Raw genomic sequence first — 6,041 nt, forward strand, 5'->3', positions numbered from 1 at the left:
CCACAAGCCCCGCCCCTCCCAGTTCCTGCATTAAGGCTTTTTTCGTACTGACGTCACTGGAAGGGCTCAGCATCCCCCCCTGATCTTAATACATGCCTTTGCAAAATCGTTATCAAGCAGCGTATCAACTTTGGTGGAGGTACCTCTAGCTCGTAATTGTAAGTTTTGAAGCTATTCAAAGGCCTTGGTTTGTACTTGAGATCTTTCTGTGGATCGTTGTGAATGTTTATTTATTACTCTTAATTGAATCTCAGATTTTTAGGGGGAGGATCTGGTATAAGTTGCTTGTCTTCCTTCTATCCCTGCAAGAGTCCATTGAGCATTATTGTCTCTTACTATGATTAATTTTCCAAGATTTTTAAATGGGTAGTGTTTTCTGGGCTGATTAAGGCCTGTACTACAAAGCATTTTCAACATTGCCAGGTTTTCTTTTTAATCAAGAAATGCAGATTTCAAGATTTTGATCCTAGTTTCTTGTTATTGTATTAATAAACTCGTTTATACACTTACACACAAGCATATTTTTTCTCCCCATGTAAGAGAAGAAAACCCCAAGATATACACGATTGCTCCTTTTCTGCAGGCTGCTCAGTTTACACTGGACAATGTTACAATTATTGTAAATCCCAAATCTATATTTTGTATTTCACAACATGCAAGCACTAGTACTTTAGTATTTCCACTTTATGCTACTTTATACTTCTACACTGATACATTTCAAAGATAATTATGGTATTTTATACTCCACTACATTTATTTCTGTTTAAATGTTAGTGAGCTTTTCCCTCTGAAGTTCTCAAATGCTTTAGTGATCCAGTACCTCACCACAAATCAAAGAGAGAAACAAGCTCTCAAAATATATCTAATGTCCCTGTTTATCAAACGTTTTAGAATGTGTTTTAAATGGTCAGAGTCGTTAATTATAAGCATCATTGTCAGAATATGAATAAAGTGAAATGTAAATTATGATTAGATAACTAAAATAGAAACAGTTTATGTGAGGCTTTAATTTCTTTCTCAGCACTAAACCTTGGTTAGTTGAATTTTGACAGTGCAGATGAAACAATTCCGGAGCAGAGGAGTAATCCTAGAGCAGACATTTTACACGCACACAGTAGCAGCGGGAGTGCTAAGAGAAGAACTGAAGCTGGACCACAGGCAATCTGAGTCCAATTGCACACTTTGAGCACAAACATATATGACAACAGCAAGAATCACAACCTAATACATGTCAGGGCTGCTGACAGGATGCTCAATGAAAGCATCAACTAGTGCATCACAATGAGCAAAATCCTGTCTCCGCGGCCACAACCCGCATCATTAGCTCCCCCTGGCGGGGGACAGGTCATATTACCCCCTGTGCCTGCTCCTTTTGTCCCTTGAGTTCTCTCAAGTGATATCAAATTTCTTTTCATCCCTGTGTTCGCAGGCTCCACAAAATGCGAACCGTGGTGCGAATGGATCCATGGACCCATAGCCATTCAAAAAAAGCATGACTGTTTGCTGTCCTTGCTCCAAAATGGTGGAACAAGCCAGTGGTGTAGTGCAAAATCCCGGAATGCAACTTTTTATCTTAAAGGTGTTTAGAAGGTGAAACAGGCCGTCGGGGTTGCTTCATTGATGTGTGCAATGTGTTTTCAATCATGTTCAGCCCCCCAAAAATGTAAATTGTAAAAATTAAACATAATTTTCAGTGTATTGCAAAGGCAAAAGCGTGAAACAAATATGCTCAAGATTCATAACCCATCAGTGACCACGTCTACAGGGTTTTGACCAAATTTCAGCTTGATGTGGTCAACCCGCTCGGAGGAGTACATAACAGTATAAAACATGTAATTAAGGACTTCTTATTTTATGATCTTGATGTCAGTAGGGGGCACTATGACTATGATCATATATTTGCATGTATATGTATTCTGGTTTGGACTCATACATGTGATGTGCAGATTGGATTAATGTACTAGTGCCAGTCTGTTCCAAAACTTTGGATCCTAATTTCCAAAAGCAACATCTCAGATTCCCTTTTAGCTGTCTAATCAATGTGCTGCAGATGATCTCAGTGCTCTAGAGGGGATATAGATAACTGGATAATCAGCTATGTAACATGGGCTTAGCCCATTCAGAGCCTTGTATGTAAGGAGGAGAACCTTACAGTCAATCCTGTATGTTACAGTGCAAAGGAAGAGTGAGCTGGAGTCTCTCTATTAATTTAATCTGGAGGCCTATAAAAAATGCATTACAGTAATCCAGTTGGTTAAAAATCAAGGCATAAATCTTTCAGATTTATGAATGTTTGAACCTTTGCTATGTTTCTAAAGTTGTAAAACTTAAGTTTTTGTCGACATGTTAATGCAGGCCTTAAAATTGTGTAAAGCAATTAAAAATATTTTTTTCTCTAAGTTTCAGGACAATGTGTTCTTGAAAAAATTGCCATGTATTGAAAAATCATGAAAAAAGTATTCTGCTGCTCTCCCACAACTCTCCCTAACTAGGCATGGCGTCTGTAGCTACCGGGCCTTTTGCTGCTTTTAGGTGCTGTCAAAAAACTAAAATACTACAGAATACATCCAAGCTGAAGTTTCCCGGTGTACACAGTTTGCCCATTTCCTAAAGCAAAGCAGCTGTTGAACCATTATTGGACATATTTTAAATTAATTAGACCATAACAATTATCCTCAGTGTTGTGGTTAATTGCAACGTTGTCCATTCACAGCTTCCTTTCGTAATGAAATACGTGAACTCATCAGTGTGAACAGCAGAAAATTGATACACACAGCAGAACTGCAGCAAGAGAGAACCATTGTTATAGTTCTGATACATTGTTTTGGGACGGGCTATACTTATGATCACCATGTCCATTAATAAAGTTTATGATGACGTTCTGCGGGCAACTTTGAGACTTTCCTAAAACTCAGGAACCAAGGAATGCAGTAAAAAACGTCAAACTTCACATTTCAGTACTACATTGATCCCATTCTTGGGGTTCACAGTGGGGCAATGTATCCTTATATAGTCACCGGTGAAAGTTATTCTTGTTGGCAAAAGTAATATACTTCTAGAGATGCTTTTGGACGTTGTAAAACTTGAGGGGGACCACCTTGGGTTCTCTTGGCTCGGAGCACACAGACCCAGAGCTTCAATCACAGATGTTTATTATAATGCATCAACCACAGCCTATAGATGCCACACCACTTTGTGCTTCTTGCCCGACTTCACTGGAGTCCGGTTCTAAATGCCTGTGATCTCTGTGGATCTACGGTTATGTCTCTGTGATTTTCAGTAGATCTCTGTGGATCTACGGTTATGTCTCTCTGATTTTCAGTCCAGTTGCTACTGCATTAAGAGGTAAGTGTTTCACCTGGCACTGCCCCTGATGAGCCAGCTCTGCACCGTCTCTCTCTCTGCCCGGTCCTCACTCACCTCCGCAGATGTGTTTTTCTCATGAATTGTAGCTGTATGGGAGCTGTCCAGTGCTGAAAGATGCTTTTTCATTTCCTTGTGGTCACTTATAGTTTGTGGAATATTCCTTTGCCAAATTCAATTAAAAATGATATCAACTGTAATGTTTGCCATCTTTTTTTTATGAGGAAAATTAGAACTTACTTAAACTAACTCTGAAAATTACTATTTTCTTAGCCCCTGAATGACTTGGTCCAGACCCTCCATAGCACAGAAGATCCTGACAACAGCATTGGCCTCAGATATCCTTCACATTTTCAATATGTCCCTATTGTCAAGTGTGTTCCCAAAGTCATTTAAAACTGCTGTCATCAAGCCCCTCTTTAAAAAAATCAGTCAATCATTCAGATTTTATTTGTATAGCGAAAATTACAATTAGTCTCATCCGGCTTAACAAGGTGCATCCTCCATCCTTAACACGCAACAAGAGTAAGGAAAACACAAAAAATTTGAGGGGAAAAAAATGTAGAAAGCTTAGAGAGAGACACATTTGAGGGATATCTCTTCCAATATCAAGTTCAATAATGCCTTATATAACTGACATTTTTACTACATCGATTTCGAGATTAGAGCAGTTTTAACATAATGGAAAGGTGTCTGACAGAAAAGAAGGAAGCAGCAATGACAATTGAGCGTTGAATTGAGTTTAAAATGTGAAAATTCTGGGTCATCCAGGTTTTTATGTCGCTGAAACATGCTTGAAGTTTAGTTCTGGTTTTATTGACAATTATAATTTTGCGTCATCCACATAACAGCTACAATTTATTGTATGCCCTGAAAATGTTGAAGGATATATAAGGTGAATAAAATTAGGCAAAGCTAAGCGTTTTACATAAGTTGAACAATGTTTTAGCACAAAACAACTGTTTTCATCCAGTCAGGTTTTCGACCACAGCAAAGTACTAAGACTGCACTTGTTAGGGTCTTAAATGAAATGCCCAGAAACACAGATTTTGGCAGAGTTTCAGCCTCAGTATTATTTGGATCTCAGTGCTGCATTGGACACAGTGGATGACATTATATTACTTGACAGACTGGAAACTGGGTAGGACTCTCTTGCACATCAGTACCCTGGTTGAATCCTACTAAAAGGACAAGGATTATTTTGGGTCCATAGGTAATTAAACATCTGAGCAGACAAAAATAACCCGTGGAATTCACCAGTAGTCCATACTAGGGCCTCTTCTGTTCGATATCTACATGCGTCCACTTGCTCAGAGAATGGAAAATTACATAATACGTTCCCAGATATATTATGGACTGTGTAAATTGGTGAGGAAATATAGTGACTGACTGTAAATTAAATATAGACTGTAGCCTTTATTTGTTAACCAGTTGTGCGATAAATAAACTTGTTATAAATAAAAGGATCACAGACTTGAAGATCTCCATTTGTAAAAAAGCTCAAATGCTAGAGCTTACCCCTCCACTAAAGTTTGCCATTGATTTAGGGTCGCTGGATCACACGATATGGAATGTATTAAAAGACAATTACCGAATTTTTAGAAACATATCAATACTTAATAGAAGTATCACATGAATTCCAATATAATGAGATTTGCTCTCAATAAGCTTTTGGAGCAATCTTGTTATTAACATTCAAGTCTCCATTCAGAATAAGCATAGCAATCATATCTGGTGATGCCAAGTGATCAGCTATGAGAGGTCCTGCAGAAATAACTTTGGTGGTCCGCATACATAATGCTAAAATTGTTTGCTTTGAGCTCAACAGTAAGATAATAAAATTATGTTAATTAAACTAGGTCAACGCATAACAACTGTGTGGAATAGATCATTGCAACATCTCCTCCTCTTATGTTTTTCCAAGGGAATGACACAGGTTGCCGAGCCATCTGGATCAAGTGAAGTTTCAATGTCAATGTCAATGTCAATATTATTTATAAAGCGCATTTAAAACATCTTGGTTGACCAAAGTGCTTCACAAGTGTGATGGTACAACAGCAGAAGTGTAATGTGTCATACGTCAAAGTGCAAGTAGTACAAATTAAATAGAAGAAAAAAAATATATTAGAGAAAATAAAATACAGTACATTAATTAATTGTCAATAATGTGCCTTCCGTGCCTGAGGCATGCTGTTTTTAACATGTATTCAGGGTTTGGAGTCGACTGAAACACTACTTTTGGTTATGGTTGTAGGTGGTCCAGAGATGAAGATATACTGAGACTGAAAATCACTGCAGCAGCACAAATGTCGTTAATATTCTAATCTCTGAGTAAGAAATATTTTGTCAGAATCCAGGTGCCTGTTCTTTTTCATAGGATATTGAAAAACCCAGCATGTAAACTCACCCTCAATTGGTGAGCCTGTGACCTAAGCATTTCATTGCAAGCGACTTCTTAATGAAATCGTTGTGCATATAACTTAATATATATATATATTATAAAAAACTCTTGAATCTTGAATCTTAAACCACCCAACCTGTCTCCCAGTCTATGCAGGTGTTGTGAATCCTAAGCCATATGTAGCCAAGTACCAACCGGCACTGTGGGGACAGTGTGGAGATCAGGAACCGCAACCTCGACTGGCTGAGATTGATGAGTTACTTTTATTCGTAAACGT

The sequence above is a fragment of the Pleuronectes platessa genome, chromosome 23 (genome assembly GCF_947347685.1).
Source record: "Pleuronectes platessa chromosome 23, fPlePla1.1, whole genome shotgun sequence".
NCBI classification, from domain to species: domain Eukaryota; kingdom Metazoa; phylum Chordata; class Actinopteri; order Pleuronectiformes; family Pleuronectidae; genus Pleuronectes; species Pleuronectes platessa.